At 38.2% G+C, this 11,968-nt stretch overlaps 1 long non-coding RNA gene across 2 annotated transcripts in view; it reads left to right on the top strand.

The window, feature by feature from the left end:
* The first annotated feature begins 5,102 nt into the window (after positions 1-5,102).
* LOC134736996 (uncharacterized) overlaps positions 5,103-11,968 on the top strand; it is a 131,525-nt gene continuing 124,659 nt past the window's right edge. The window contains exon 1 of one of the 2 annotated variants that reach the window (XR_010121509.1): positions 5,103-5,159. This is a non-coding gene — a long non-coding RNA (uncharacterized lncRNA). Of the gene's footprint in view, positions 5,196-11,968 lie in introns of both variants that reach the window. The other variant, XR_010121510.1, reaches the window with a different exon arrangement.

Genomic DNA, 11,968 nt, shown 5'->3' with positions numbered 1-11,968 from the left:
AACCTAAAGTTTAGAGAGTTTACACAACTGGCCTAAGTCATGCAGCTCGTGAAACAGCAGAGATTCAAACTTGGTTTCTGACTCCAAAATTCACATTCTTTTTTTTTTTTTCACTTTTATTTTAGGTTCAGGGGTACATGTGCAGGTTTGTTATATAGGTAAATTGCATGTCACAGGGGTTTGGTGTGTAGATTGTTTTGTCATCAAGCATAGCACCAAATAGGTAGTTTTTTATTCTTACCCTCTTCCCACTCTCTACCCTCAAGTAGGCCCCAGTGTTTGTTGTTGCCTTTTTTGTGTCTATATGTACTCAGTGTTTAGCTCCCACTTATAAGTGAGAACATGCTATTTGATTTTCTGTTCTTGTGTTAGTTTGCTTATGATAAAGGCCTCCAGCTCCATCCATATTATACTATAAAAGACATGATATTGTATTCCATGGTATATATATACCATATTTTCTTTATCCACTCTACTATTGCTGGGCATTTAGGTTTATTCTATGTCTTTGCTATTGTGAATAGTGCTGCAATGAACATACGCATGCATGTGTCTTTATGGTAGAACAATTTACATTCCTTCAGGTATATAATTAATAATGGGATTTGCTGGGTCAAGTGGTAATTGTGTTTTAAGTTCTTTGAAAAATTGCCAAACTGCTTTCCATATGGCTGAACTAATTTACATTCCCACCGGCAATGTATAAGCATTCCCTTTTCTTTACAACCTCGTCAGCATCTGTTATTTTTTGACTTTTTAATCATAGCCATTCTGACTGGGTAAGATGGTATCTCACTGTGGTTTTGAATTGCATTTCTCTAATGATTAGTGATGTTGAGCTTTTTTTCACGTGCTTGTTGACTGCATTTATGTCTTCTTTTGAAAAGTATCTATTCGTGTTCTTTGCCCACTCTGTGGGCTTTTTGTTTGTGGGGTTGTTTTTTGCTTGTAAATTTGTTTGAGTTCCTTATAGATTCTGGACTTTATTGTTGGATGCATAGTTTGTAAATATTTTCTCCCATTCTATAGGTTGTCTGTTTACTCTGTTGATAGTTTCTTTTGCTGTGCAGAAACTTTTTAGTTTAATTAGGTTCCATTTGTCAATTTTCGCTTTCGTTGGTATTGTTTTTGGCATTTTCATCATGAAATCTTTGTCTGCTCCTATGTCCAGAATGGTGTTGCCTAGGTTGTCTTCCAGGGTTTTTATAGTTTTGAGTTTTACATTTAAGTCTTTAATCCATCTTGAGTTTTTGTGTATGGTGTAAGGAAGGGGTCTAATTTCAAACTTCTGCATGTGACTAGCCAGTTATCCCAGCACCATTTACTGAATAGGGAGTCCTTTCCCTATTACTTGTTTTTGTTGATTTTGTCAAAGATCAGATAGTTCTAAGTGTGTGGCATAATTTATGGGCTCTCTGTTCCCTTCCGTTTGTCTATATGTCTGTTTTTGTATCAGTACCATGCTATTTTGGTTACTATAGGCTTGTAGTATAATTTGAAGTTACTTAGTGTGATGCTTGTTGTTTTGTTCTTTTTGCTTAGGATTGCTTTGGTTATTTGGGCCCCTTTTTGGTTCCATATCGATTTTAGAATAGTTTTTCTCATTCTGTGAAGAATGTCATTGGTAGTTTATAGGAATAGCATTGAATCTATAAATTGCTTCGGGCAGCATGGCCATTTTTATGATATTGATTCTTCCTATCCATAAGCATGGAATGTTTTCCCATTTATTTGTGTAATCTCTTATTTCTTTGAGCAGTGTTTTGTAGTTCTCCTTGTAGAGATCTTTCACCTCCCTGGTTAGCTGTATTCCTAGGTGTTTATTCTTTTTATGCCTGTTGTGAATGGAACTGCATTCTTCATTTGGCTCTCAGTTTAGATGTTCTTGGTGTATAAGAATACTACTGATTTTTGTACATTGATTTTGTATCCTGAAACTTTGCTAAAGTTGTTTATCAGATCTAGGAGCTTTTGGGCAGAGACTATGAGGTTTTCTAGGTATAGAATCATATTGTCTGCAAACAGAAATAGTTTGACTTCCTCTCTTTCTATTTGGATGCCTTTCTTTCTTTCTTTCTTTCTTTCTTTCTTTCTTTCTTTCTTTCTTTCTTTCCTTCCTTCCTTCCTTCCTTCCTTCCTTTCTTTCTTTTTCATTTTTTCATTTTCTTTCTTTTTCTTTTTCTTTCTTTCTTTGTTTCACTCTTGTTGCCCAGGCTGAAGTGCAATGGTGCAATCTTGGCTCACTGTAGCCCCCACCTCCCAGCTACAAGCGATTCTCCTGCCTCAGCCTCCCAAGTAGCTGAGATTACAGGCATGTACCACCAGGCCCAGCTAATTTTGTATTTTTAGTAGGGATTGGGTTTCACCATGTCGGTCAGTCTGGTCTCGAGCTCCTGACCTCAAGTGATCCACCCATCTTGGCCTCCCAAAGTGTTGGGATTACAGTTGTGAGCCACTGCGCCTGACCTGGATTCCTTTTATTTCCTTCTGTTGCCTGATTGTTCTGGTTAGCACTTCCACTACTATGTTGAATAGGAGTGATGAGAGAGGGCATCCTTGTCTTGTTCCAATTTTCAGGGGGTATGCTTCCAGCTTTTGCCTATTCAGTGTGATATTGGCTTGGATTTTTCATAGCTGACTCTTAGTATTTTTACGTATGTTCCTCTAATGCTTAATTTGTTGAGGGATTTTAACATGAAGAGATGTTGAATTTTATTGAAAGCCTTTTCTGTTATTTATTGAGATGATCATGTGGTTTCTGTTTTTAGTTCCATTTATATAGTGGATCACATTTATTGATTTGCATATGTTGAACCAACCTGGCATCCCAGAGATAAGGCCTACTTGATTGTGGTGGATTAGCTTTTTGATGTGTTGCTGGGTTTGCTTTGCCACTATTTTGTTGAGGATTTTTGCATCTATGCCCATTAAGGATATTGGCCTAAAGTTTTCCTTTTAATTGTGTCTCTGCCAGGTTTGGGTATCAGGATGATACTGACCTCACTTAGAGAGGAGTCCGTCCTCCTCAATTTTTTGGAATAGTTTCAGTAGGAATGGTACCATCTCTTCTTCATACATCTGGTAGAATTTGGCTGTGAATCTGTCTGGTCCTGGGCTTTTTCTGGTTGGTTGGCTTTCTTTCTGTGAAACTATCCTCCCTATTATTTATGCCTTGCAAAAAGGTGGTAAAGATTAAATGTATGTAACACACCCAGCATATACAACGTCTGGTGCATAGTATATTTAATTTAAATGATAGCTATTACAGATTAATATAGATCTCATTTGTGTATATTGTGCTTCTACCTAAGGTAACTATAAATTCATTAAGATATGGGACTTAAAATAATTATCTAGTAGCCTCAAGGACATCAGAAATATTTATTATTTATTGAGTAGGTACAACTACTATATTTCCATAATAATTAGAAATAATAACTTTTTTAAAAACAAAGATGATAGCAGCCACAAAAAACATTTATTGAGTGAATCACGTTGGGTACAAATAAGTATATTGTAAAAAGTATAACATCAATACACCCACAATCTTTATCAGTATTTCCTAGTAGAAGAAACATGGAAGTAGGAACAGGTAGGACTAAAGAATGCTAGTGTACACGGGGCCATCAGATGCATTTTAGTAGAAGAGATCTAGAGCCTTGTGAAAGAGCTTCCCACCCTGTAGAGAATGTGTTGCCTGTTCTTTGCTTTCTGAAAACTCTTGCCTATTATCACTCTGTGATTAATTCTGCACTAGGCTGTCTAGAGCTTTCACATTTGGAATCATTTTGTCCCCATCTCTCAAATAAGTTGATGGGTTCATTATGTCACAAATATCTTATCTTACATGCAAATGTAAATCTGTTACACCCTTAACTCCCAGGTCTGAGTATTTTTTCTACCACACAAAGTTTTTTGCAAAAATTTAAAAAATTGATAGCATTAAATGGTTACCTGAGAAAAGAATAAAGTCCTCAAATCCTTCACTTTAAACAACTAGAAAAATAAAACTAAAATAAACCCAAACAGGCAGATGGAAGAATATAACAAAGACGAGCAGAGAGCAATGAAATTAAAACCAGAAAAACAATAGAAAAAAATAAATAAAAACAAAAGCTGATTTTTTGACATTAATGACATTAGCAAAACTGACCAAAAAAAGAGATAAGCCATGAATTATTAATATCAAGAATGAAAGAGGGGGTATCATTACAGATCCAATAAACACTAAACAGATAATGAAGGAATACTAAGAATAACTCTGTAGACATAGATTTGAAAACCTAGATGAAATTAAATTAAAATTATATTAGTGAAACTTAACTTTCAGTTAAAAGTTTCCAAGAAAGCAACCTTCTAGCTCCGATGGTTGCACTGGCAAATTCTACCAATTATTTGTGGAAAGTTAATACCAATTCCATACAATCTCTTCCAGAAATAAGAAGAGATGAGAACACTCTCAATTTATGAGGCCAGCATTACCCTGATGCAAAAGACAGCATAAGAAAAATAATCTTTTAAACACAACCAAATACACCTCATTAACATAAATGTAAGAATCTTCAGTAAAATATTAACCAACTGAATTCTTAAACATATAAAATCAATAATAATACACCATGACCAAGTAGAGATTGTAGTGGGAATATAAGACTGGTTCAATACTGGAAAATTTTTCATTGTAGTACACCATATTAACAGTCTAAAGAAGAAAAATCACATGATCATATCAATTGTTGCAGGAAAAGTATTTGACAAAATTCAACATTCATTCATGATAAAGACTCTCTGCAAATTAGAAATAGAAACTTTCTCAACCTGATAAAAGGCATACACAAAAGCTAACATTATACTTAATGGTGAAAGACTGAATGCTTTTTCCCTCAATTTAGGAATAAGGCAAGGATATTGATACTTTTTGTCTCTGTGTCCCCACCTAAATCTCACCTTGAATTGTAGTTCCCATAATCCCCATGTGTCATGGGAGGGACCCAGTGGGAGGTAATTTAATCATGGAGGCGTTTACCCTCATGTTCTAGTGATAGTGAGTGAGTTCTCATGAGATCTGATGGTTTTATATGGCGATTTTTTCCCTTTTGCTCAGCACTTCTCCTTCCTGCCATCGTGTGAAGAAGGATGCTTCCCCTTCTGCCATGATTGTAAGTTTCCTGAGGCCTCCTCAGCCCTGCAGAACTGTGAGTCAATTAAACTTCTTTCCTTTATAAATTACTCAGTCTTGGGTATGTTTTTATTAGCAGCCTGAGAACGGACTAATACAGATATCTACTCCCATCATTCAACAAACATTTTACTGGGTGCCCTATCCAGTTAATAAAGTTAGGAAATTAAATAAAAGGCAAGCAGATTTTCAGATGATATGATTGTCTATGCTGCAAATTTCAAGGAATTCATAAGCAAATTCCAAGTACTAAAAAGTGAGTTTAATGAGATTACAGGGTACAAGGTTCAACACAAAAGAATCAGGCCACTCCCAGCACTTTGGGAGGCCGAGGCCTGTGGATCACGAGGTCAGGAGATCGAGATCATCCTGGCTAACACAGTGAAACCCCGTCTCTACTAAAAATACAAAAAAATTAGCAGGGCATGGTGGCGGGCACCTGTAGTCCCAGGTACTCAGGAGGCTGAGGCAGGAGAATGGCGTGAACCCCGGGGGGCGAAGCCTGCAGTGAGCCGAGATCGTGCCACTGCACTCCAGCCTGGGTGAAAGAGCGAGACTCTGTCTCAAAAAAAAAACAAACAAACAAACAAACAAAAAAAAACCACACACACACACACACAAGAGTCAAGTGTATTTCTTTATACTAGCAATGAATAATTGGCAACTAAACATTTTTTAAAAATTTACATTAGCTCCAAAAAATGAAACACATAGGTATAAGTGAAACAAAGCGAAAACAGGGTCTGTATGCTGAAAATTACAAAAACTTAGTGAAATAAAGCAAAAAAGACCTAAATAAATGGAGAGATATACTATTGTATGGATTGAAAGAAGTAACATAGAAAAAATGTAACTCAGTTGGGCACGGTGGCTCATGCCTGTAATCCCAGCACTTTGGGAGGCCGAGTTGGATGGATCACCTGAGGTCGGGAGTTGAAGACCACCCTGACCAACATGGAGAAACCCTGTCTCTACTAAAAATACAAAATTAGCCGGGCATGGTGGCTCATGCCTGTAATCCCAGCTAGGGAGGCTGAGGCAAGGAGAATCACTTGAACCTGGGAGGCAGAGGTTGCAGAGGGCTGAGATTGCACCATTTCACTCCAGCCTGGACAACAAGAGCGAAACTTGGTCTCAAAAAAAAAAGAAAGAAAAGAAAAGATGTAACTCTGCCAAAATTGATCTATAGATTTAATGCAATTCCAAGCAAACCTCAGGAGTATTTTTACAGCATTTTTAGATTTTTACAGTATTTTACTATTTTTACAGTATTTTTAGAATCAGACAAGCTGATTCTAAAATTTATTTATTTATTTATTTATTTATTTATTTTTTTTTTATTATACTTTAGGGTTTTAGGGTACATGTGCACAATGTGCAGGTTTGTTACATATGTATCCATGTGCCATGTTGATTTCCTGCACCCATTAACTCGTCATTTAGCATTAGGTGTATCTCCTAATGCTGTCCCTCCCCCCTCCCCCCACCCCACAACAGTCCCCGGAGTGTGATGTTCCCCTTCCTGTGTCCATGAGTTCTCATTGTTCAATTCCCACCTATGAGTGAGAACATGCGGTGTTTGGTTTTTTGTCCTTGCGATAGTTTACTGAGAATGATGTTTTCCAGTTTCATCCATGTCCCTACAAAGGACACGAACTCATCATTTTTTATGGCTGCATAGTATTCCATGGTGTATATGTGCCACATTTTCTTAATCCAGTCTATCGTTGTTGGACATTTGGGTTGGTTCCAACTCTTTGCTATTGTGAATAGTGCCGCAATAAACATACGTATGCATGTGTCTTTATAGCAGCATGATTTATAGTCCTTTGGGTATATACCCAGTAATGGGATGGCTGGGTCAAATGGTATTTCTAGTTCTAGATCCCTGAGGAATCGCCACACTGACTTCCACAATGGTTGAACTAGTTTACAGTCCCACCAACAGTGTAAAAGTGTTCCTATTTCTCCACATCCTCTCCAGCACCTGTTGTTTCCTGACTTTTTAATGATGGCCATTCTAACTGGTGTGAGATGGTATCTCACTGTGGTTTTGATTTGCATTTCTCTGATGGCCAGTGATGAGGAGCATTTCTTCATGTATTTTTTGGCTGCATAAATGTCTTCTTTTGAGAAGTGTCTGTTCATGTCCTTTGCCCACTTTTTGATGGGGTTGTTTGTTTTTTTCTTGTAAATTTGTTTGAGTTCATTGTAGATTCTGGATATTAGCCCTTTGTCAGATGAGTAGGTTGCAAAAATTTTCTCCCATTGTGTAGGTTGCCTGTTCACTCTGATGGTAGTTTATTTTGCTGTGCAGAAGCTCTTTAGTTTAATGAGATCCCATTTGTCAATTTTGGCTTTTGTTGCCATTGCTTTTGGTGTTTTAGACATGAAGTCCTTGCCCACGCCTATATCCTGAATGGTATTGCCTAGGTTTTCTTGTAGGATTTTAATGGTTTTAGGTCTAACATATAAGTCTTTAATCCATCTTGAATTAATTTTTGTATAAGGTGTAAGGAAGGGATCCAGTTGCAGCTTTCTACATATGGCTAGCCAGTTTTCCCAGCACCATTTATTAAATAGGGAATCCTTTCCCGATTTCTTGTTTTTGTCAGGTTTGTCAAAGATCAGATAGTTGTAGATATGCGGCATCATTTCTGAGGGCTCTGTTCTGTTCCATTGATCTATGTCTCTGTTGTGGTACCAGTACCATGCTGTTTTGGTTACTGTAGCCTTGTAGTATAGTTTAAAGTCAGGTAGCGTGATGCCTCCAGCTTTGTTCTTTTGGCTTAGGATTGACTTGGCGATGCGGGCTCTTTTTTGGTTCCATATGAACTTTAAAGTAGTTTTTTCCAATTCTGTGAAGAAAGTCATTGGTAGCTTGATGGGGATGGCATTGAATCTATAAATTACCTTGGGCAGTATGGCCATTTTCACGATATTGATTCTTCCAACCCATGAGCATGGAATGTTCTTCCATTTGTTTGTATCCTCTTTTATTTCATTGAGCAGTGGTTTGTAGTTCTCCTTGAAGAGGTCCTTCACATCCCTTGTAAGTTGGATTCCTAGGTATTTTATTCTCTTTGAAGCAATTGTGAATGGGAGTTCACTCATGATTTGGCTCTCTGTTTGTCTGTTATTGGTGTACAAGAATGCTTGTGATTTTTGTACATTAATTTTGTATCCTGAGACTTTACTGAAGTTGCTAATCAGCTTAAGGAGATTTTGGGCTGAGACAATGGGGTTTTCTAGATATACAATCATGTCATCTGCAAACAGGGACAATTTGACTTCCTCTTTTCCTAATTGAATACCCTTTATTTCCTTCTCCTGCCTGATTGCTCTGGCCAGAACTTCCAGCACTATGTTGAATAGGAGTGGTGAGAGAGGGTATCCCTGTCTTGTGCCAGTTTTCAAAGGGAATGCTTCCAGTTTTTGCCCATTCAGTATGATATTGGCTGTGGGTTTGTCGTAGATAGCTCTTATTATTTTGAGATACGTCCCATCAATACCTAATTTATTGAGAGTTTTTAGCATGAAGGTTGTTGAATTTTGTCAAAGGCCTTTTCTGCATCTATTGAGATAATCATGTGGTTTTTGTCTTTGGTTCTGTTTATATGCTGGATTACATTTATTGATTTGTGTATGTTGAACCAGCCTTGCATCCCAGGGATGAAGCCCACTTGATTATGGTGGATAAGCTTTTTGATGTGCTGCTGGATTTGGTTTGCCAGTATTTTATTGAGGATTTTTGCATCAATGTTCATCAAGGATATTGGTCTGAAATTCTCTTTTTTGGTTATGTCTCTGCCAGGCTTTGGTATCAGGACGATGCTGGCTTCGTAAAATGTGTTAGGGAGGATTCCCTCTTTTTCTATCGATTGGAATAGTTTCAGAAGGAATGGTACCAGTTCGTCCTTGTACCTCTGGTAGAATTCAGCTGTGAATCCATCAGGTCCTGGACTCTTTTTGGTTGGTAAGCTATTGATTGTTGCCACAATTTCAGAACCTGTTATTGGTCTATTCAGAGATTCAACTTCTTCCTGATTTAGTCTTGGGAGGGTGTATTTGTCGAGGAATTTATCCATTTCTTCTAGATTTTCTAGTATATTTGCATAGAGGTGTTTGTAGTATTCTCTGATGGTGGATTGTATTTCTGTGGGATCGGTGGTGATATCCCCTTTTTTATTTTTTATTGCATCTATTTGATTCTTCTCTCTTTTCTTCTTTATTAGTCTTGCTAGCGGTCCATCAATTTTGTTGATCTTTTCAAAAAACCAGCTCCTGGATTCATTAATTTTTTGAAGGGTTTTTTGTGTCTCTATTTCCTTCAGTTCTGCTCTGATTTTAGTTATTTCTAGCCTTCTGCTAGCTTTTGAATGTGTTTGCTCTTGCTTTCCTAGTTCTTTTAATTGTGATGTTAGGGTGTCAATTTTGGATCTTTCCTGCTTTCTCTTGTGGGCATTTAGTGCTATAAATTTCCCTCTATACACTGCTTTGAACATGTCCCAGAGATTCTGGTATGTTGTGTCTTTGTTCTCGTTGGTTTCAAAGAACATCTTTATTTCTGCCTTCATTTCATTATGTACCCAGTAGTCATTCAGGAGCAGGTTGTTCAGTTTCCATGTAGTTGAGTGGTTTTGAGTGAGTTTCTTAATCCTGAGTTCTAGTTTGATTGCACTGTGGTCTGAGAGACAGTTTGTTATAATTTTTGTTCTTTTACATTTGCTGAGGAGAGCTTTACTTCCAACTATGTGGTCAATTTTGGAATAGGTGTGGTGTGGTGCTGAAAAAAATGTATATTCTGTTGACTTGGGGTGGAGAGTTCTGTAGATGTCTATTAGGTCCACTTTATGTAGAGCTGAGTTCAATTCCTGGATGTCCTTGTTAACTTTCTGTCTCGTTGATCTGTCTAATGTTGACAGTGGGGTGTTAAAATCTCCCATTATTATTGTGTGGGAGTTTAAGTCCCTTTGTAGGTCACTGAGGACTTGCTTTATGAATCTGGGTGCTCCTGTGTTGGGTGCATATATATTTAGGATAGTTAGCTCTTCTTGTTGAATTGATCCCTTTACCATTATGTAATGGCCTTCTTTGTCTCTTTTGATCTTTGTTGGTTTAAAGTCTATTTTATCAGAGACTAGGATTGCAACCCCTGCCTTTTTTTGTTTTCCAGTTGCTTGATAGATCTTCCTCCATCCCTTTATTTTGAGTCTATGTGTGTCTCTGCACGTGAGATGGGTTTCCTGAATACAGCACACTGATGGGTCCTGACTCCTTATCCAGTTTGCCAGTCTGTGTCTTTTGATTGGAGCATTTAGCCCATTTACATTAAACGTTAATATTGTTATGTGTGAATCTGATCCTGTCATTATGATGTTAGTTGGTTATTTTGCTCGTTAGTTGCTATAGTTTCTTCCTAGCCTCGATGGTCTTTACAATTTGGCGTGTTTTTGCAGTGGCTGGTACCGGTTGTTCCTTTCCATGTTTAGTGCTTCCTTCAGGAGCTCTTTTAGGGCAGGCCTGGTGGTGACAAAATCACTCAGCGTTTGCTTGCCTGTAAAGTATTTTATTTCTCCTTCACTTAATGAAGCTTAGTTTGGCGGGATAGGAAATTCTGGGTTGAAAATTCTTTTCTTTAAGAATGTTGAATATTGCCCCCCACTCTCTTCTGGCTTGTAGAGTTTCTGCCAAGAGATCAGCTGTTAGTCTGATGGGCTTCCCTTTGTGGGTAACCCGACCTTTCTCTCTGGCTGCCCTTAACATTTTTTCCTTCATTTCAACTTTGGTGAATCTGACAATTATGTGTCTTGGAGTTGCTCTTCTCGAGGAGTATCTTTGTGGTGTTCTCTGTATTTCCTGAATCTGAATGCTGGCCTGCTTTGCTAGATTGGGGAAGTTCTCCTGGATAATATCTTGCAGAGTGTTTTCCAACTTGGTTCCATTCTCCCCATCATTTTCAGGTACACCAGTCAGACGTAGGTTTGGTCTTTTCACATAGTCCCAAATTTCTTGGAGGCTTTGTTCATTTCTTTTTATTCTTTTTTCTCTAAACTTCCCTTCTCTCTTCATTTCATTCATTTCATCTTCCATCAGCGATACCCTTTCTTCCAGTTGATCGCATCTGCTACTGAGGCTTCTGCAATCTTCGCGTAGTTCTCGAAACTTGGCTTTCAGCTCCATCAGCTCCTTTAAGACCTTCTCTCCATTGGTTATTCTAGTTATCCATTCTTCTAATTTTTTTCAAAGTTTTTAACTTCTTTGCTATTGTTTTGAATTTCCTACCGTAGCTCAGAGTAGTTTGATCGTCTGAAGCCTTCTTCTCTCAACTCGTCAAAGTCATCCTCCATCCAGCTTTGTTCCGTTGCTGGTGAGGAACTGCGTTCCTTTGGAGGAGGAGAGGTGCTCTGTTTTTTAGAGTTTCCAGTTTTTCCCCCATTTTTGTGGTTTTATCTACTTTTTGTCTTTGATGATGGTGATGTACAGATGGGTTTTTGGTGTGGATGTCCTTTCTGTTTGTTAGTTTTCCTTCTACCAGACAGGACCCTCAGCTGCAGGTCTGTTGGAGTTTACTAGAGGTCCACTCCAGACCCTGTTTGGCTGGGTGTCAGCAGCGGTGGCTGCAGAACAGCGGATTTTCGTGAGACCACAAATTCAGCTGTCTGATAGTTCCTCTGGAAGTTTTGTCTCAGAGGAGTACCCGGCTGAATGAGGTGTCAGTCTGTCCCTACTAGGGGGGTGCCTCCCAGTTAGGCTGCTCAGGGGTAAGGGACCCACTTTAGGAGGCAG

Source organism: Symphalangus syndactylus, chromosome 6 (genome assembly GCF_028878055.3).
Source record: "Symphalangus syndactylus isolate Jambi chromosome 6, NHGRI_mSymSyn1-v2.1_pri, whole genome shotgun sequence".
Lineage (NCBI taxonomy): Eukaryota > Metazoa > Chordata > Mammalia > Primates > Hylobatidae > Symphalangus > Symphalangus syndactylus.
This window is presented reverse-complemented; position numbering and strand designations above follow the sequence as displayed.